The sequence below is a fragment of the Pelophylax lessonae genome (genome assembly GCF_965119305.1).
Source record: "Pelophylax lessonae genome assembly, chromosome: 5".
Classification (NCBI taxonomy): Eukaryota; Metazoa; Chordata; class Amphibia; order Anura; family Ranidae; genus Pelophylax; species Pelophylax lessonae.
This window is the reverse complement of record NC_138772.1, coordinates 375,643,831-375,665,386: the sequence shown is the minus strand read 5'-3', so window position 1 is coordinate 375,665,386 and position 21,556 is coordinate 375,643,831. Positions and strand designations below refer to the sequence as shown.

Sequence of the window (21,556 nt, the reverse complement as noted above, 5' to 3'; positions counted from 1 at the left end):
CAAACATGTCACTTTGTGACTTCAAAATTGAATAATTGTGAAAAAGACTTGTATTTGTTGTATTTCAAAATATGTATGTATTCACTATACACACACAGGCATTTTAAAATATGCATGTATTGATTATACACATAAAGGCATTTTAAAAGTATTTGGTGAAAGAACCTAAAAACAAATAAGGACGTAAAACAATGTAACGCTAGAAAGATAAAGCAGATGTGAATTATCCTGCAGTGCCTCTCCTGTATCACAATAGCAATACAATAGGAAACGGGAGCAATAGGCACCGTATTTCCAGCAGCACTGTATACCTAACCTGAATCTATTGTTCAGAAGTGTTTAGACACAGGACTCTCTCTTGAAGATGAGCATCATACTGAGACTAAATCATACACTGGGATTTTACACCAGATAACACAGCAGGGTGGAAAATATACAGAAGTAAAGAGAGTGGAACTAGGGCACACTGGAGAGATTGAAAGGGCAAAACTATAAAGTAAAAAAAAAAAAAAAACCTCTAAGTTGTTAGCTTGCTTTTCTGGCTCTGGCTTTGTGCCTCGGGAGCTCAATTGATCATGGTTTCTAATGACAAGCTAGGAAGGAAAGAAAAAAAAATTAAACTCTTTCCTGAAGCTCTTTCAAATGCAAATAGTTCACACGAGATAGATAGGATGGCAGCCCCACCCCCTTTTCATAGCCCTCTCCTGATTTTATACTCCATCTGTACCTCCTGTCAATAAGGATGCTCACGCGTTGGGTTCCCTTTGACTAGCAGCTGCTGTATCCAGGAGAAACAAGAAAAAGAGACAAAGTCACCGGGCTGCCTTTTCCTATTGTGAGATCAGCTAGTGAGACCACAGAGCATGTTCTCCCAGCAGTTCAGAGACCCTGATAGCACTGAGCTGCTGTTACTTCATCCCAGTCTGCCCAAAGCAGAGCATCACTAAGTTCTCCTTGTCACAGCAGCAGGCACATGTCTCTGAGAGCAGGTACCAGCTTAACACAAGGCGCTGGGGATTTATAGAATTCTTCATTTGACTCCACAAAAAAAAAAGAGAAATAAAGGTAAGATAATCCAGCAGTTTTTTTTTTTTTTTTTTCTTGGACTCTTTTGTGCAGTAGATTATTTGTAAAGCAGTTCATTCCAGGGAAATAGTAGCATGGGATTCTGCTGTTCCATGCCATAAAAAGATGCATCATTTGCATGCAGCATCAATGACATTTAGAAGTTACTTCCATTTTAATCAGAGGTGGCTTTGAAAAGAGATAAAAAAGACCTGCTGCCAGTAAGCATATAAAAAGGCAAGTCTGCAAAAAAAAAAAAAAAAAGCATGCTTCAAATGAGAAAGCGCAGAAGGGAAGGAGGGATAGACGGGAATAGGAAGATATCAGGAGAATGCCTTTCAGGCAGAACAGCCAATTTGAAAAGGACTTGCAAGAATCCAAAATTAGGAGTAAGGTAAATATGCATTGCACTCTGCTCTGTCTCTCTTTCTTAGATGAGGTGCGTGTGTGTGTTCTGTTATTTTGACACTAGTCCATGCTTCTGATAACTGTAGTGATAGCTGTCATTCTACAAAAGCTCCTGATGTATAAATGCACAGCTTAATTATCTGCTGAGTAGCTTGTCTAACACAGGTTAGGTTAAAAGCTTGGTGACCTATTCTTTTAAGTGCTCAGACTTTCAGTGTGTGTGCAGCATGGTAGTTCATCACAGTGTTCCTGGCAATTCAAGCTCTAGCTAGGGTCACTGAGGGTTATGTTAAGCATGACTTCACTATTCAGTGTCAGGTTATTCTCTGCAAAATTATGAGCTCAGTGTTGGCTCTGCTCTGTGTGCATGTGTGGATATACCAAGTGAGCACCTACTTGTTAAAAGAGCCAGGGGTATTTAACCATCTCTCTGTCCTTCGTTTTTTTTTTTGGCATCCACGTAAGCGCACACTCTGCACATTATAACATCCAGGTAATAAATATAACTGGAGACTGCAGAGTGCTTTGCTAGCAAATTGGTTAGGAATACAAATTACCTGTTCCAGCATATTACAAAGGTCATGCACGTTTGCTTTCTACTTTTTTTTTAGCTTTGATTTGCATGAGTAATACCTAAAGTGTTGTGTTTCATCGGGCTGGCTATTTATTATCAATGTCATCTCATATTTGGAGTCACGGCAGAAGATGCTTACTAGTGTAACACTTTGATTAGGTCAAAAATTATGTATCTAAGCATTATGTTCCTGCGAAAAAAAAAAAATCAATAGGCAATGTATTAGACTTTATCAGCGTTGTGCTAAAGACTTATAACTTAGAGCAGTTAACTAAGACCCACTGAATACCTTAGCTAACAAATACCTATTAGTACCTGCAGTCTATAACTCAGAGCAGTTAACAAAAACCTACTGCATACCTGAGCTAACTAATACCTGTTAGTACCTGCAGTCTATAACTCAAAGCAGTTAACTAAGGCTCCATGTACACGGGACGCTGGAAATGGCCGTTTAGGAGCAGTTGGGCATTTTTTTCAGAAGCCCCTGAACCCATCTACATTTTATCTTATCTGTCCATGTACACCAGGTCGTTTACAGTCATTTGCAGGCAGTTGCGTTCAGGGACTTTTTTTAGAATGCAATTATTTGCGTTCGAACGTGTGTTTCCCGGCGTTCCAAACGCACAAACGCGTCCGAACGCGTCTGAACGCGATGACCCGCGTTTATCCATTTTAAAGGGGAATAATTTTTTTGACCTCTAGGAACGCTTCTAAACGCAAATGCCCGCAAACTCCGCTAAACGCCCGCTAAACGCGGGTACAAACGCGACCGAACGGACGTTTCAAACGTCCTAAAAATTCCAGCATTCAAAGGGACTTTTAACAACGTCCCGTGTACATGGAGCCTAAGACCTACTGAATACCTTAGCTAACTAATACCTAGTAGTACCTACCGTCTATAACTCAGAGCAGTTAACTAAGACCTAATGCATACTTGAGCTAACTAATACCTAGTAGTACCTGCAGTCTATAACTCAGAGCAGTTAACTAAGACCTACTGAATGCCTTAGCTAACTAATACCTAGTAGTACCTGCAGTCTATAACTCAGAGCAGTTAACTAAGACCTACTGCATACCTGAGCTAACTTATACCTAGTAGTACCTGCAGTCTATAAAGTATTCATTTGTAGGCTGGGAACACTGTTCAAACATGAAAGTGAATGCTGACATGACCAAGCATAAGGTATCCACAGCCAGTCTCTCAAAGCAAAAGTAAATTAAGGGAAACAAGGACTCACTGCCACCAGTGTGAAGAAAATAATTAGATACTTGCAGTAGAGCCCAGTAAATGACATGTGTGTGACATTTCAGAATAGAGGTCTGATAATGACAAGCCTATTCTTTACATCCCGGCATTAGACTTTTTACAGTACATACAGTAGGTTTAGAACACCCTGGTGGCCATATTTATGCTACTTTTTACATTGTTATGCAACTGTTGCACAAAAGAATAGTTTAGTTGCAAGATAGAAAGTGGAATTAAAAAATAATAAATAAAACTAATAAAAAAAAAATGCAAAACAGTAAAAAAAAAAAAAAAAATGGGGCTGCATAATTATGTTTTATAAGCCACTGCTGCTTTCTACAGCAGGGATGCAGATGTCACCAAAAGCACACTTTCTATTTTTGGTAATTTGCTGAATATTCCGAAGCCAAGTAACCTTCAGTGTCACCGTAAAGGTTACAGTAGCATAGGCAAAATGTATACAGTATTGGCATTACAGCAGCGAGCCCGGAAAACTTTATCAGTTTTTTCTTTCATTACCATAATTATTTGATACCCAACCTAATACTGGTATTGGTTATTAGAAGAAATCAGTGATTACAGAGGTTTGCAGTGGCATTTTATTTAGGTTTCACATCTATGGCTATTTTGTTACACAAAAATGTTCTTGTAACTGGTGATTTTGTTGTCACCTCAGTTTACCTTGAAATAATTATCTTTTGCTAAAATGAACATCAATTTGCATAAGTGTTCAGAGTTCTTTTCTATTAACTCCCTATGATTAGAGTATTAGGCTATGTGCATGGACAGCGTGTACACTGCTGCTTTTAAGTTCACTAAGGGCACCTAATTGCTGCAATGACCTCCCAGGGTTTTAAAGCAAATTACATGCAGCAGTGTGCACTGCACCCACGTTTACAAAATTGATGGCGGATAAGAGACCTCTCATGCAAACACAGAGGATATCTGATGTAAAAGCACTCCAAACTCTGCTGTTTATATTAGTCAATCTTGAAATCAAGTATAATCTTAGGAACTTGTGTGATGTGTTAAAGATCACAACATTTGTATAGTAATAATTGATGTCAGTTATATGTTTGTGGCGGGACCGTTCATACCTCTTATTTCAAGCAATGGTATACAGGTATACAGAGTTATTTTAGGCATCTTGGAACGCTTCTATATTTATACATGAAACAATAGGGAGCCGCTGGCCAGCTGGCACACCATGCATCATGTGCATAGACTTTACTGCTACTGTGTATGTTATTTGTAGATTACAACCTTACCTTGTTAATTATCCTAGCCTGTGACTCTTGGAGCTTTTTTTCTACCCTCAGTTGTCTGTGCAGTAAACAATATACATATAAAAGCACATTGCCGTGCTTTTGTGAGGAATATGATTGCATTTCATTGGCATGAGCAACTCTTTTGTTTTTGGGTATTGCTATGATTGGTTCATTCACAGACTTCATAAAGTTGCCCACTGTTTTAAGCAATAATGACGTTTATTCACGAGGCTGTATTTGCTGTCTAAAAAGTAGAAAATTGAATGGTTAAATAATGTTATGCTGTATTGAATTCTAATCAGCACCATTTTGGTAAAAATTGTTGTGCATTAAACATTGCTGTAAAGTTTATATAAGCTGGTAAGTAAATGTGCAGTACCAAAGCTATATACTAGTATGCAGATTAGGAATTCCAACTTCAATCTTGACTCAAAAGTTATTGGAGCCAGTTATTGGAGCCAGTGGCAACCAGACATTCTCAAAAGAAGAAGCAATGGCAACTTCCATATTTCTGTTATTACAGGTTTCTTTTAGGTGTATATTCTCACAGGTGTTGAATGTAGAAGAGCACCACCCAATGCTTGAACAGGGCCCAGTGGTGAATAGGGCCCAGTGGTAGAAGCAATTTAATGGCAGATGTGGCCCAAACTTTGCATACAGTGTTTGGATCAACACAATATCAAGCAATATACTACAAATATTTGGTTAAGTACGTTTTCTGACTTGGTGGTTTGGTGATACTTGTCAATAGGCATCCCTTTCTCAATGGAGGTTAACATGGTCGGCCTTTTATCTCATAGTCGTAACTAAATGACCAACCAACTTTTTAGCTCTTTGGACTGACTGAGCTTTGCACCTGAGTTCATAGCTCTGCCCACTTTCTATGGTCAATATGAAAAAGAAGTACTCTTCCGGATGTTTTAAATATTTTGAAATGCTTAAAATTTGGCATAACCGGTGAGATCTTTCCCCTATAGTTGATAGGAAAGCTGTGTACTCTGAAGGTTAGCAGTCTACTTGAGAGATGGTAGAAACTTTTGTAGATTCTATTTGTGTCAAACCTTGGTATAAACTAATTTTATGTGAACTGATGCTTTCAGAGAACAGAATTATTGAAGGACCAGTGATCAAACTGATACAAGTACAAAAGTGCAAAAGGCAAGAATAAAACACAAAGCCTTACAGACAGTACAACCTGTTTCAGTTATCAGCAGTTTAGAACAATTTAAACAATGAAATATGATTTCTGACTGAAAATCTTAAAGCTTATAGAATGCTGTTTTACTTTTTAAAGAAATCAAATCTTCCCTCATTCAGTAAAATTGAAATGCCTGCAGGTGAATCAGAACTGGGATCTTGTCAGTGATTTTCTCAATCCACCAACAATGATTGTAAACAAAGATAACGTCTAACCCTCCAGCTGGTCAAAAATTTTGGTATGTCTGCCCTAGCTGGAAATTATGGAAATGATTTAGTAATAGAGATACACTCAACAAATACAGGACCAGTTAAGTAGCCTAAGAAGCTCTGTGAACATGGTGGCACTAGCTATGCTAGGTCTTCTCTGGATACTAAAAAGCCATTTTAAGTTTTCTGGTTTCCCAGATGATTTTTCTGATTGCATGTATGGCAGTGGACTTTATGGTGGATATGCTTTCATTAGATGTTTATTCCCCATTGAAAACCATTTCTCTTATTGCCTGTTTATTGAAAGTGGACAAATGTATAGCAGTATTAGGGCAAGTATTTCTTTATTGTTTATTGGTATTGATAAAGCCCCAGTTAGTCAGCCCATATGATCATAATACATTGAGAGTAATTGAAAAAAAAAAATCTAACCTGCTCATTATTGAAACATACCACTTTAAAAAAAAAATGTAAAAAAATGTTCTGCCTAAATCATTGGTCTTCGATTTTTAGAAGCTTTCATATTCTCATTGTAGAGTAATTTTGGAGTACACATTTAATTGTGCCAGACTATGGGCATCAAAGTATTTACAAATTCTTAGCAAGCAGGTTGAATGTGCTTTAAAACAAGCCCTCACTGACTTTTGTAGCTGCAGCCCCTGTGGAATAGAACATCTTCAATTTTACAACAGAGGCACTAAAATTGCAATCCCACTTTTCTTATATTCTCTGGTAACATGGACTTTGCAGCTTGACAGCTTTCCAATGCAAACAAAGGGCAGGTGCTGCAAGCTGTTAGGACTGAAAAAAAAAACAAGTCCAGAGGATTTTTTGGATGAATTTGACCACAGTGACTGCAGCTACAAAGGTCAATCAGTTCTTGTTTTCAAGAGTATGTTAATATTTTAGGGAAAGTGAGTGACTACAAAACACAACACGCAATATGCATGCAAAGGTGCATTATGGTGCCATTCCCCAAAGCACATCCAGAACATAACTGCTTTAAAACTCACCACAAGCACCACAATGTGTGATGTGCATGTTACTTTAACAATGCAGCAAGATCAATTTTTTTTGTACATTGGGGTGCATTTTAGCAAACTAATTTTGAGTTGGCTGCCTAATGCAATGTGCCTCAGCACATGCATAGTACACTGTGTTTTGATGTGAATGTCCAATGTTTGAGCACAGGTATACTTTTATCAGTATAGTATTGCAGTCCATATTGTTGGAATTGTCAATCTTTTTTAGGATTTCACTTGCAGATAGTAGTAAAAAAAAAAATGCAAAATGCAACTTTATGAACATAAAATTTGCATGAATGGGAAATGGTCATGAACATGAAATTAACGTAGTTTTGCTTACCACTTTTGACCTGATAGTTGTGGAAACTTGGCCAATTTTGTAAATGTTTGCAAAATACCCTCTTTAACAGCTTTATGAATAAAATGTTGGTCAACCTTTTGGCATCTCATAGCATTCTGGCTTTACCTTTAGCCTGTTTTATTACTTCTTGCAGTTTTCTTTGGTTAGACCTACCTTGAGGCCTATCATGTTATTTAGAATGTGCTTCAGTGTGTCAGTCTTCAAAGACGTCATATTCCTTGATGGTCAGACTCCCCTGTAGCAAGTTCACAACTTTACAGTGACCTTTTGCATATTCTACCATTCAGAATTGCCTATAGCATGCCCTTGGGGTTTAGACTCACCTCACATATAGCATGTTCTAACGTTTTCCATTCTTAAAGCTTTCTCTACCAGCAGATTCAATTCTGGACCAAGGCCCAAACTTCAAGCTAATTATTTCAGTTGTCTGGACTAGCTTTTTGTCATTTTCAGTTTATATTTTCTGGGCTTCTGTACGCTGACATGTTTATACATGTGCTTTTGACAAGATAAGCACAACATCAACAAACACATATTATAATTATTTATGCTGCATTTATACCTGGTGCAGTCACTATTATGTGAAAAGTAAAAAACAAAAAAAAAAAGTGTGACATAAGAAAATTCCATGAACAAATAAAAAGTGCTGACCTTTTTTATATTCAGTAAGAGTGCAAAATGCATAGCTGTAGCTAAAGGGGACAGTAATGAGTCTAATTATTGTCCACCATAGTCAGTTAATGAAACACTGTCTCTGATTGCTTGCTGTGGGTTACTGAATTGTGAAGGTTATCATTACTTTTTGCCTTACTAAATGAGCTTGTTTATGTTCACAAATAACATTTGCAAATGTCAACTTTTTAAAATAGAAAATGTGAGAAAAGCCATAGTGTTACTTATGTAAAACCTACTGCATGGTCTTTTACAGCATTATTTTAACAGATGCTAAAGCCACGACAAAAAAAATACGGTAGCATAACAATGTAAGTTGCTGATCGAAGAACTCCATCATAACGATCTGTCATCGCCAGTTACTCTGCAGGGAGACTATCCGATCATGACTGTCAGTGTTAACCAGTGGGTGTCACTGTCGTACTGACAAAGGAGACACTAATTGAGCTGGGATAGTGCAGAGGAAATAATGAAAGTTGTGCTGTCTCCATGTGCAGCATACACTGGCTCTTTTGGTAATTTCTTTTTTTCTGAGCTTAATTCCCCCTTGAAACAGAGCATAGTTCAACAGTAAAAAATATGCTGTCAGATAAAGGCTGTGCTGGAGAACCCTGTGGAAGGCAGTGCCATTTAAAAAAAAAAAAAATTGCACACAGCTAACACAAATTAAGCTGTTCTGTATGAAGCAGTGTAACATGGAACAGGTTTTGCAACTTTAAAAAAAAAAAAGCTAACTATGATTCTTAGCTAGGTCTACATTTGTGCAATACAGGGGCGCATGCAAAATTGCATCGGTTCCCCCAACTCCCGAAAGCCTGCACATCCCTTTACGGGCATTAATTGTTAAAGCTCCTTATGCACCCTGGTGAAGTGCGTGAGAAATGTGTGAAAAAATGCATGGTAAGAAAATACCATACGTTTTGGTGGAGAGCGATTTAAAAACTGGGTCATACACTTATTTGGTGCAATTTAGATGTAGTAAACAGTCTGGGTTGCCTATATTGCAATGCAACGAACAAATGCATGGCAATGCATGTGTATTGCCTCATATCGCAAATGTGAACCTAGACTTAAATTTTGTGTAAACCCAATAACTAAAACTGTAAATAAGCATGAATGTGGGCAACACAGTGGCTTAATGTTTAGAACTTATGACTTGCAACATTATTGTCCTTTGTTTGAACCAAAACCTGGATGCTACCTGCATGGAGTTCTCATGTTCTCCCTGTGCTTCTGTGAGTTTCTCCCACACTCCAAGCTGGTAGGTCAAAGCGGTAGTATCATGTTTTTTTACACTTTTACCTACAGGTAAGCCTATAATAAGGCATGCGCAGGAGGGACGTCATTGTGGCTCCGGCCAATCACAGCGCCGGAGCCGCCAAACCCGGAAGAGACGGCGAGGGATCATGGCGGCGCCCGCAGCGATGTCCGGGGGTCCGTGTCGGGGCTTCGTTCTAAGGTAAGTAATACATAATGAGCTAGTATGCAATGCATAGTAGCTCATTATGCCTTTGTCTTGCAGTTTTTTGTTTTTTTTTTACTTTTTGGGTTTACAACCGCTTTAATTGGCTCCTGTCTAACGCTCTGTTCACATAAGGCAATTTGAAATCGCAGGCAGATTTGCTGTGATTCTGCTCGTGTTTAAAATTATGGCAAATCGCGTGATGCGTGTTTGGTTGCTATTATACCTAATGGCACCAAAAAGGCGGTGCAATGTTGCCACGATTGTTATGTGACAGAATTGCACAGGAATCGTGGCAAATGTGCTTTTAAAAATCACGCAAAGCTTGTGGTCCGAAAAGGAACAGGAGCCACTTTAGGGGTAAAAAAAGTGCATTGGTTATTACATTTAAAGTGAATAGGCTGCCCTATGTGCAACACAAAGAAACGCGTCAAATTCTGCCTTACAAATCATGATTGGGAACGGTGGTTCCCACTAACACAAGATCTGAACAGGGCCTTATTTGGCCCTAGCATGTTTATGTATGCATGTGAGATAGGAAGCTCCGTGGGGTCTGGTACTGATGTGAACGTACTATATGTAAAGTACTGTGTCTGTTGACACTATATCACCACCTCATATCAAAAAAAGGAAAATTAAAAAGTCATTCGTGTTTTTAAATCTGTAGCTTTCATTTAAACGATTCCTGGTGATCCTGCCATGAAGGTTCTTGTTCAGGTGATTCCTGTTAAAATATGACAGCGCTCTGTCCCTGTCTCGAGAATGTTCTCCTGAATGTTTTCCTGTATTGTCACCCTATCGCACACATTCCCAATGGAGACCACATGTGTCCGTGTCAGCAGACAATTCACAAGCATGGCCCATTGTTATCACCATTAGGAAACCTGCCCTGAGAAATACCATGCAGTCATTCCTAAAGTGCATGAATGTAGACATGAAGTGACTGCAAAAAAGAGTGCAGGAGATCAGTATTGACAATATGCAACAAAAGATGAAAAAAATGGTGAAAACAAGTATGTTATGGACAATAATGTTTCTGATACACTGATTAAGTGAAGTAAACGTCATTAGGTTGAGAGTTATATCTACTTCAATGCAAGGACCCGGGAGTCTTTCTATAATACCATAATATTATGCTCTTTTTTAATTGAAAAAATCAAGGCTGCAGCTGTAGATGACTAAATAAAATATAATTTCCTTGTTTAACCGTCAGTGTCCTACTTCTATTATGATTCAATTATCCTCACTAAGGACCTTAGGCTGCGGTCACATTAGCCTATGCACTGAACTTCCACATTACATGTAGTACATCCTGGTTCAGTTGAAGGGTTGGAAATCAGCTTATGGAAGAGCCAGGGGATATATCAGTCATCAGCCTACATTCCGTTTAAGAGATGTATGGTAAAATATTACATCCGAATCTTTAATTTTTCCCTCCAAACACTTCCTCCAGCTATTGAGCTGGTGGAAGTATCAATAGGCTACAAATGTGGTGATGTCACCAAACTTGTGCTCAATTGGGAACTACAGCCTTGTGGATGAGGAGGCAGATGGGACTTAATTAGTAGTTTTTCCATTACCAACTTTCTATGAATGAATGATGCAGCTGGTGGGAGAATGAGAAGCCACACAGCCACACTGAATTCAAATTTGTAGCAAGAAGATTCTGTAAGTGGAGGGGGTGGTTTACAGATGGGGGGTTATGGACTCTGACCGTGTTTCATGTTAAACCCTAATAATGGGTGACTTTACAATTTTTTGGCATTAACTGTTCAGATATTTATTTGGTTTATATTTCAGAAAAAGTGAAACATTGCTTACTCCAGCAGTAAATGTAAGACTACACTGCTAGGAGGAAATGGAGCCCAGCACTCCACTAAGGTCAAGGGGTGGAAGGGCATCACAGGCATCAGCCTGAACCATGTGGCCACCTAAATCTCCTACCAGAAAGAGTGGAAGATTGACCCCTATCTCTTGTTCTCTGTGGCAGATTTAACATTTCCTAATTTTCTCTTCTGATTGCAATGGCCACCAGGAACATAAGGAAGGTAAATCTTTCCAGCAATGACACAAACGTCAATAACAGCTAAACAAGGATTCTAACCCTTCCCTACTCTTTCCAGAATTGAAAAAAAAATCACTTGTATTTACACTTTAAAGAATAGGTTTACCTTTTATTAAAAAAAAAAATGCACATCTCTTTGCAGGTAAAAAAATGTACATTTTTTATTTCTTGTATTAGGAACCTGTGAAAGCATTGAGCTTTGTGATCATTAGATCATGAGTGCAATCTCAGGCTTCTGCAGACTTTCAGTGTAGCTGTCTGTCCGTACCCCATACGGGCAAGCAGTTACAGGCTGACAGGAAGCATCAATGCACTCCTATACAATATATGATGGTAGTTGTAGTTCTCCCATTCACAGAAGTGGAGTTCCACATGGCTTGCTAAATTCTCAACTGTAACTCACCCACATTACCAGCCCTTCACAAGTGCCTTATTCCTGCCCAAATCACAGCCACACTAATGCACATGTATAACTACAATTCCTATTCAATAATGGAAATTGTAGTCTTTGCAAGTGGTGCAGCTCAGCAAGTGGATGTGAAGTATCTGGTGGCCTAATACCTCATCCGGGTACCAAAATTAGTTTCCTAATGTGAGCTAGGAGGCTACAGAGTTATGGTATGCACATTCATAATATACCTATGTACCTATATAAAAAAAAAGTAATTGTAGAAATTAACTTTCATCGCAGACTTCAGCTTTAAAATGTGTACCCAGGGAGATTATTCTTAATAAGTGAGCTATCAATATGTCAGGGCCATTGCAGATGCATTAAATTAGGAATTATTCTAAGGGGTAGCAATTATTCCACCTCGGAAAATTCAATACTGTTTTGTTTAACAATATGAGCCTCATCACACCTTTTAGGAAGAATCAAAAACTGTGTTCATTGGGGCAATGATTAAAGCTGAACTCTAGGAATTATTTGTATTGTATTTCTATTGGTCCAGCTTGGCACAAAGTAAGTATCCATATCTCATACCTGAAGGTCCTTTGGGGAGGCTGAAAATCAAATTAGTAGTTGGCTCTACTACAGTGATAGCGGAAATCTTCCAGGTTCTGTGGTTCTGTGTGAGTTTCCCTTCAGCACAATGGCCACAGGTGTGAGTTTCCCTTCAGCACACTGGCCACGTGTGGTAACTTGCTCAGTACTGATGCCATTTATAGAACACCTTTTATTTATTCAAAGAATACTAGATTTACTTAGATTGGACAAGGTGAAGACCAAAGGACATCGCAATCTCCACTTTATCCAATCAGAGAGCACCTTGTATTCATGAAAAAAATACAAGGTGTTCTATAAATGGTAGCAATGCTGAGTGAGTAACCCGCTGTGGTCAGTGTTACATGGGGAAGCGGCAGAACACAGAACCCAAGCTCAATATATGTGATGTTACAGTGTCACCACAAGATGGCCATTGTGGACACTATTTATAGAAAATGTGCCACGTCCTATTCGATAAGAAATGAAGGAAATTGCTATTGCTAAGAGCATGGACTTTCCCGGCACCACAATACAATATTATTTTTGTTATGATGTTAAAAACTTTTTAATCATTTTCTAAATAAAATAATATTATTTTATGACATGATTGTCATATTGTGGTGCCGGGAAAGTCCATACTCTTAGCAATAGCAATTTCCTTAATTCCAAGCTCAATATAGCTGCTGTCACTGTAGTAGGGCTGACCATTAACTGATTTGCAGCTAATACAGTGGCCCTTCCCGTATGAGATATGCATACTTACATTGTGCCAAACTGGACCAATGTAAGAATGTGATACAAATAATTCCTGAAGTTTAGCTTTAAAAGTATGATCTATACTGTACATTTAATGCACACACAGTATACATCTGACAGTATTTCCTGGTGTGACCTGTGGGTGAAATCACAGTCAAAAGCTGAAGCCAGGGATGCTAGTCCTAGTGAAAATAAGGCTGTAAAAAAAAATCTTATAAAATCTAAACCATCTGGATATCCATTAGCAATTATTTTAGAAGGCTTTTGCACATATTCTCCTTCTTTGTTTAAATATTTAAAACATTATTTTTTTTTTTGTTATCTTTCTTAATAAGGTAAATATAATATATTGCATTTGTATGTTATGTAGCCTTTTATCTACTGTAGGTGTTTTTGCCAAAAGCACTGGCACACACTGGATATTTTTTAAACCATTCTCTGTAAGTTTCAGAAACAGCAGTATGTAAATATTCCAATCATAAACAGGAATTGGCACACGATCAGATAATCAGTAGAGTCTCTATCAGTCTTGTGATGAAGTAGAATAATAAGGGATAAATACAGCATAAGTCCAGGAGCATCAGGACATGTAGAAGAATGGACAGGGAATCCTGGAATGGAGGGCAATTCCTGGTCTGGTACCTGCACACTGTTGACTGCTGGTGATGACAAGAGAAGCGGCTCTGTCAAGGAAGCAAGAGAGGAGAAAACCACAAGTGTGTACTAAGTGTAGCAGTAAAACTACTTAAATGAATGTAGATTAAAAGTACTCACAAATGTGGGTAAAAACAGGCATATGTAAATAGGAGATGGTCCTTCTACTTCCGTATTCCAGGGGGGTCCTAGGGGCTGATGTCCAGCATCAGGTTCTGTTTGGCAGAGTATGCCCTGGTATGCTACAGGGGCTTCCCAGGTCCACTGGAGGCTGTGGCTTGTCCGGCTGGGGCCTGTGACGTCACTTCCTGGTCACGGCGTGATGGACAAATGGCCTGTAGAAGGAGCGCATGCTCCGCAACGCGTCACTGTTTGTCCATCATGTCGCGACCAGGAATTTACGTTGCGGGCCCCAGCCAGACAAGCCACAGTCTCCAGTGGACCCTGGAAGCCCCTGGAGCATACCAGGGCGCACTCTGCCAAACAGAAGCTGATGCTGGACATTGTCCCCTAGGACCCCCCTGGAATACAGAAGTGAAAGGACCATCTCCTATTTACATATGCCTGTTTTTACCCAAGTTTGTGAGTACTTTGAATCTACATTCATTAAAGTAGTTTTACTGCTACACATATTGCAATAGCTCAGCAGTTTCTGAAATGGAGCAAGCACTAGCAATCATTTCATGGTGAAAAATAATCGCTAAGCAATCAGATACATATGTAGAGATACAGATATATATATACATAAACTCTTTTGCTTGTCAGAGGTTTTGTAATTCGGTTCAGCCAGCCTTTTAATCCAAGCATCCCTGCTAGACAGCATACCCAGTTGGTGACCTTATTTTTCTCTACTGCAAGCAAGTTTGGCAATACAACCCAGTCACCATTATGTGACTGGACAGTAAAGGAGAAGCTAAACATGGATGAGGTTACCCTGTGTCCACCCCAACTATAGGCATATTCAAACTGATAACTAACAAAGTAGCAGAGCCCTGGCTGGCTGCAATCTCAGTCTCTCATAGAGCTGATGTACAGAGATTTAAAAGAGATAGATTTTAATACAAATTCAGGTCTTCATATCAGTTGCATGTAAGTAATCATGTTACACTTTTCTAGTGAATACATAAACTCATTGCATAGTTTTGCTCTTGCCTGGAGTTCAGCTTTAAGTCAATGGGATACCATTAATGAGGAAAGAAAAGTGACAGATTGTGCTGAAAGGGTGAACATGTATAGCTGAGTGTCCTTGTCATATTGATGAAACTACTAATTAATTTACCCACGGTTATAGTGCATGTTGAGGATGGTAAAGGACTAAGCGGATCTCTGGCTCTGTTTCACGCTTCCGTCTATCATGTTGTCTTCTTCTGATCTAAGAGTAGAAAAGCCCTGTTGCAGGTCCATCTTATGCTGTCCTTGGTTTTTACTCCCTTGGAAGATTTCTTCATGCAAAGATGAAGCATGCAGTGATCAAGTTGTATTCTGTTATCTGTGATCTTGGTGCCAACAATCAAATGAAATGCTTCCTGGCACCCTGTCTGCAATCTCTGGCTGACACTGACAGCCAGTACTAGTAGTGTCAGTGCTCTCAGATGAGAGTTGACATTCTCCTTGTTACAATGAAAGCATAGTATAAGGAAACAATTTTGCTTTGCATGCTGACATATTTTAATGACTGGAGGAAAGGTGGAGACAGGGTACATTTAGAAGCTAACCCAATTTAAGTGAAGTGTAAAGAATCTTTGCAGCTTGGCCATATAGGCACATTTTTACACATTTGCATGCAAATAGGGAAATAACTAAAAATAGTGCCAGTGTAATAAAGATGAAAAAATTATGGACTGACCATATTTTGATTTAAAGAGCCCCATTCCTATAACTGTAAAAGTAGAACTATAGCCTCCTTTTAAAAGCAAGAGCTGCAGTACTTAATTATAAGAGTATCTGCACTTGTAGTTTTTTTTTTTTTCTTTCTGGGAGATAGACCCACTTAAACTGAACACAAATAATATTTTAGAATAATTACTGTATATCATGTAGAATATGGGTAAGTCCCGGTGAAACCTTTTACCATGTTCATAACTGACTAGACCTATATTTTCAGGAGAGAAGTCCAAGTTTGAATACAGAAAATAAATCTTCAGTGACGTGTTACAATCTATGACCTTGTATACCGTAAGAAGTTTTTCAACCAGTTGAATGTACTTTGGTGCTCTGTAAATGGAAATGTTTTCCAGGCAATTTTCTCTGGCCCCATGAACAGATCTTCAAACTGCTTGTCATTGATGATGCATCTGATCTTTGGACCAACAAAAATATTTCCCTCTAACAATAAAACTCACAATGAAAAACCAAAAATAGAATTATATAAATTATTATCAACATCAATGAATAAAATCACCAATAAAGTATTTTGATGAAACCATATACAATATAAACCAAGTTATCAACTCCCAAAGTAATGTCCAGCGCTCCACTGGAAGGCCAATATAAGCAATCATGTGCGAAAACAAAAGTTCCACTTCCAAAGAAATACTTCAGGGCCCCACTAGGGGGCAAGTGTATGATCTTGTGAAAATAAAACACCACAGTTCCACGTGTTTAGGTCCCAAACCACCTGAAACACAGGTATGTGAATTCCCTTTCTGTATAACCATGATCTCTAGATTATAAGAGATCAATAGCATTGGATGCACCAAATGTGAATCACACCAGGGTATGGTAACAACCTCCATACTCACCAGATCCTTCACTGGTTGTCCAGAATGTGCATTTCTCTGCAGTAAGATTCAGGCGAAAATACAAAGGACCATAGAGTATTATTGCTAAAAACACCTATATATTTACATGCAAATATATTCACGGCCGTCTTAGGGTAATAAATGTTTAAAAACACCATGTTGCGGTACACCAGCAGGTTTGATGACATCAAAGGCCGCTACCTCACCCGCTAATGCAAGGCACATCTTCAGGGGACAAAAAATGCCATGCTTAACCTTTGGATTAGTTATTCTTTAAAATGTGTCTCAGATTGCAAAGTCTTCACCTTCCTTGTACATCTCTTTCTGACATTTTCCATCACGTTTTTCTGTCCTGGAACCAAATTATTTCAGAGTGGACTTTTTTTTTAATATACTGTAATGCAACTCTATTTCATGACTGTCTCCTTTGCATATGTAACAAGAGTGCTTGGTATATACCAGCTGCACTCCAAGCAGCAGAGCCACAATTTGTAGATCTTCACAGATCACAGATATTTCAGTTGTACTTGGTGTATTGGATGTGTTACAAACAACACTTCCATGCTTTTCTATGTTTCTTTCATGTGTGAAACATAGCCAAAATAAATTACAAAGTGCAAAACAGAAGATTTCTTTAAATTTCACTTGATAGATTAAATGACAGGTTATTTTAGTTATTGGCAGTCAAAAATCTATAAGATACACCAAAAAATGTTCAGGAAACAAAGTCTTTATTGTCCACTGTTACGATACACTTATGATGAAGTGCTATGATAACTGAGAGATTTCTATCTTAATAGAAAGATCTTTCAGTTGTCAGATTGACAAGTAGGAGAGATAGCTATGTAGCGGGGTATCCATTTACTCACTATGCTCACATGCAAGAGAATGTCCCTTTAACTCCTTTTGCACACCTCCCTGGATTCCTGGACATGTCAGATAGGCCATATCTGATGAGGCAAAGGCAGCTAAGTAAGTAATCTGCAGCCATGTGAGTGGTTCTCCATTGTCAGAACTGGGTTGTGGGCAACTGAACAGGGCATCGTCAAAAGACTTAGATACTGTGGGGAGAGCCTCCCCTATTACTTACAGAGTACTGGAGGGTGGCACTTAATTTTTGGACCTTTGATCCCTTCAGCTGCTTACCTATGTTACCAGAGCTATCTTGAACTTCACTGTGAGAGATGCTGTCCACGAGGACAATTGCAAGTAGCTGCATTGTTTTAAACTGAAGTAGAGATTCTCAGCTAAACTCTCTGTTATTGTCCTACAGAGACTATACTATAAAGCCATATGTTACCCTGATTGAACCACAGAAACATTACCATGAAAAGGCTATGTCTGTGTAACATTGAAAAAATGTTTTGTATTGTTCTACACTTATGTATGCTCTTTGGCATCCATTATCTTTTTTTTAATATTGGCTCTATTGTTGTGCCTGTTTAGTAAACAGCAAGTCAAAGTTACTCTGTTTGATACTTAAAGTTGAACTTTAACAATTTAATAAAAATAATGTTCTTTAGTGAGGAACGTACATTCCACAATAATAATGAAAATCATTGTGTGCTGTAAACTGCCTCTGGCATTTTTCCTGTTTCTTCTTGCTGGAAGCTGCCATTTTGCTGAAGCCCAGAGCCCCTGAACAGCAGTAAGTCTTTAGGGTGTCAGCAGTAGAGCCTCTACAAATTTGGCACAGTGCCTAAAAAATAGAGAGCAAATGAGCATGTGCTGAGCAGGGTGAGACAGGGTAATACTGAATTTTAAACAGTATAGATACTTATTGGTAATGTTTTACATAGCTATACCTGCAAAAGGGGCCAGCATAAAGTGATCTAGCAGGACTTAATTTTCTGACTAAAGTTTCACTTTAAGCAGATAACCTATTTTGTTAAAGCTGTTTTACAGAAAAACCTTATAGGTTATCTTATATATAGCATAGTGGATAGCATTACCACTGCCCTGGTAATATTTTCTACTTGTTCATGCAGAACCTCCTGCCATAGCACTCCTGGGCCCCAGTTGCTCTGCAAGTGACATTCCAAATCCCAAAACAACTGAACAGGAAAATTGAAAATATGTTTTCAAAGGTAAACACCCCGGCACTGCATCCCTTAATAAAGATACAGGACACAGAATAGGGGTGCTCCCGTAGGAGCTGGTATTTTTTAGGTGCCAATAACTGGAGAATAATTTAAAAAATAAACATGTTTTATTCAATTCATTAAAAATTTGTCTTGAAACACAACATATATAAACATAAATGTTAAAAATCACTCCATCATGGTATACTGGAGAACTGTGGACAAAGTCCAAAATTGGTGCAACTTCTAAGGTGATAGTCCCAACATGTTTCGCCAACCACTTTGGCTTCTTCAAGAGATATTGTATTATCACACCCATTTCAATGAGTAAATTAAACCAAAATCAGTACTGCAACATTTGAGCTTAATTCACTCAATCTAAATAAATAGAACTTCAGAGCATGTGAGTATGCCAGACATCTAAGGTTTCAAATTCTTAACAACATAATACGTATATATAACATGTATAGTATATATATATAACAAAATACAGTAAACTGAATTTAAGATTGATAATGGGTTTCTTACCACTGTGCGTTAGGACACAGACTAATCATCCAGATTCCCACTTGTTTTATAGAGTAGGATCAGCTAAACACCAATCAGGCTACTTCAGACAGAACTCCACAGATGTGTAATGGGGCTAGGTTTTCATGTGCTGGTTGCAGGAGGAAAAAAATTTGGTCCTATTTTTCAAACAATAAATCCAATAAATGTTCCCAGGAAAAGTATTTTTCATGTATTAATATTCAGGATTGTTCCTGTTTCTTCTTGCTGGAAGCTGCTATTTTGCTTAACCCAGAGCCCCTGAACAGCAGTAAATCTTCAGGGTGTCAGCAGGTGAGCCTCTAGAAATTTGGCACAGTGCCTAAAAATAGAGAGCAAAAAAGCATGTGCCGAGCAGGGTGACATAGTGTAATACTGGATTTTAAACAGTATAGATACTTATTTTTAATGTTTTACATAGCTACACCTTCAAAAGGGGCTAGCACGAAGTGATCTAGCAGGACTTAATTTTCTGACTAAAGTTTCACTTTAAGCAGATAACCTATTCTGTTTAATCTGTTTTAACGAGAGCCTTATAGGTTACCCTATATATTGCATAGTGGATAGTATTACCACTGCCCTGGTAATATTTAAAATAATTGGTATTATTTTCTACTTGTGCATGCAGAACCTGCAGGACCTCCTGCCATAGTACTCCTGGGCCCCAGCTGCTCTGGAAGTGACATTACAAATCCCAAAATAACAGAACAGGAGGCTTGGGAGCCTTGGAACGAAGCTTCACTGTGCAGCACTGTATGCTTATATGTGTAAAGAAATTCAATTAAGGCTGCAGGGCAATATTCTGTGCACCACCAACAAGCTGGAAATATGCTAATCTTGAGCTCTCAAGAGGTGGGATATTTAATAAAAAAACATGAGCTTTCCTCCCAATTCTGGGAAACCTTCTGCAAAATGATGTTCAAGTGTAATTTATAAATGCCATAATCCAATGTTTAGAATTAGTTGATTTAATATGTGCAAAGACTGCATTGAGTTTCTGATTTTTAAAAAAATGGCTTTTAACAGGGAAAGTGGTTCCACCCTTTTCAGCAACTGTTAAACTTATGCATATTTTTTTTTTTGTTTAAGCCTCTAAAGATTGTTAGGGGGATAAAATCATTTTACTCATGTTTCTTAAAAGTGGAAGTGGTGATATTTACTAATATTTAGAATAAAGTTAATTTGTAATAATGTGAAGGTGATTGTGTAACAGCAGAAAGAATAAGTGCAGTGTGGATTTGTGATATGTAAATTTGAACACTTTTTGCAGGGCTTTGTAGTAATATACCATATACCAAGCCCTGTTCTGTATAAATAGAATGTTGGGGTCAATTTTTTCTCCCCCTTTTTCTCAAAGTTATTTTTATATAGATATATTTTTTGGTCTTTGAGAGGATTCTCTGAATTTATTCCATATATGAGCAGAGATCAATCTCAGGTATTGTATGATATTAGCTACATGATGATCTCTAGAATATTGTTCTCCTAGCATACCTTCTAGGCTTTGATCATTGAGAGCTGTCAGGGCTTACCTTGGTTGGAGTCTGTAGCGCAGAGATGTACGCTCACCCTTGCAGATATACACAGTCCAAGGTGACCAGGTAAGGAATCCACCTGGTTTGTGAATCTGTGCATGGGGGGCTTTGCAGGAAAAGTGGTCCAATTAGCAGTACCAGCAGGAATACAAATGGAAGGATAGTCCAGGAATAACCATAGTCAATGGATGCCATGAGTCAGGATAAACAAGGAGTGGAGGTAAGGTCAGAAGCCGGAGTCTGTCTGGAAATCAAGCTCACAAAACAAGAACACAAGAACAAAATCTGTCAACCAGGAACAATGAACTGACACTGCTCTCAGGGAGAGGCAGTGTTTTATAGCTTGCTTAAATGAGCAATTAGCTTCAGGTGGACAATGAGAGACAGGAGCATACTCAGGTAAAGTCCAGCCCCCTAGTGCTGAAGGCAATGCCAGATAAACAAGACTGGATCCATATGAGCTGAAGTGTTGCTCAGAGGCAGGATAACAGGACAGAGCATCAAAGTACCCAGGTTCAAATCCTTGTTAGGTACTTAACAGGGGCCACGTCTGGCCGTTTGTATGGCATGGCGAGAGCCGTGACAAGAGCTATACAGTTTGGTATTAACCCATAGCCCGTAAAGGCACTGAGGCATCCTCACCTGGTTACCTTTCATCTTTGTTTGAAGCCACTAGCGACACCTTATAAGAAGCCTACTTGTCTG

General features: G+C 38.6%; 1 protein-coding gene across 2 annotated transcripts in view; it reads left to right on the top strand.

Moving 5' to 3' along the window:
* The first annotated feature begins 1,362 nt into the window (after positions 1 to 1,362).
* LOC309556100 (cadherin-7-like) overlaps positions 1,363 to 21,556 on the top strand; it is a 299,042-nt gene continuing 278,848 nt past the window's right edge. For both annotated transcript variants that reach the window (XM_082258423.1, XM_082258422.1), the window contains exon 1: positions 1,363 to 1,459. The gene's annotated coding sequence lies outside the window, so the exon portion shown is untranslated. The remainder of the gene's footprint in view (positions 1,460 to 21,556) is intronic.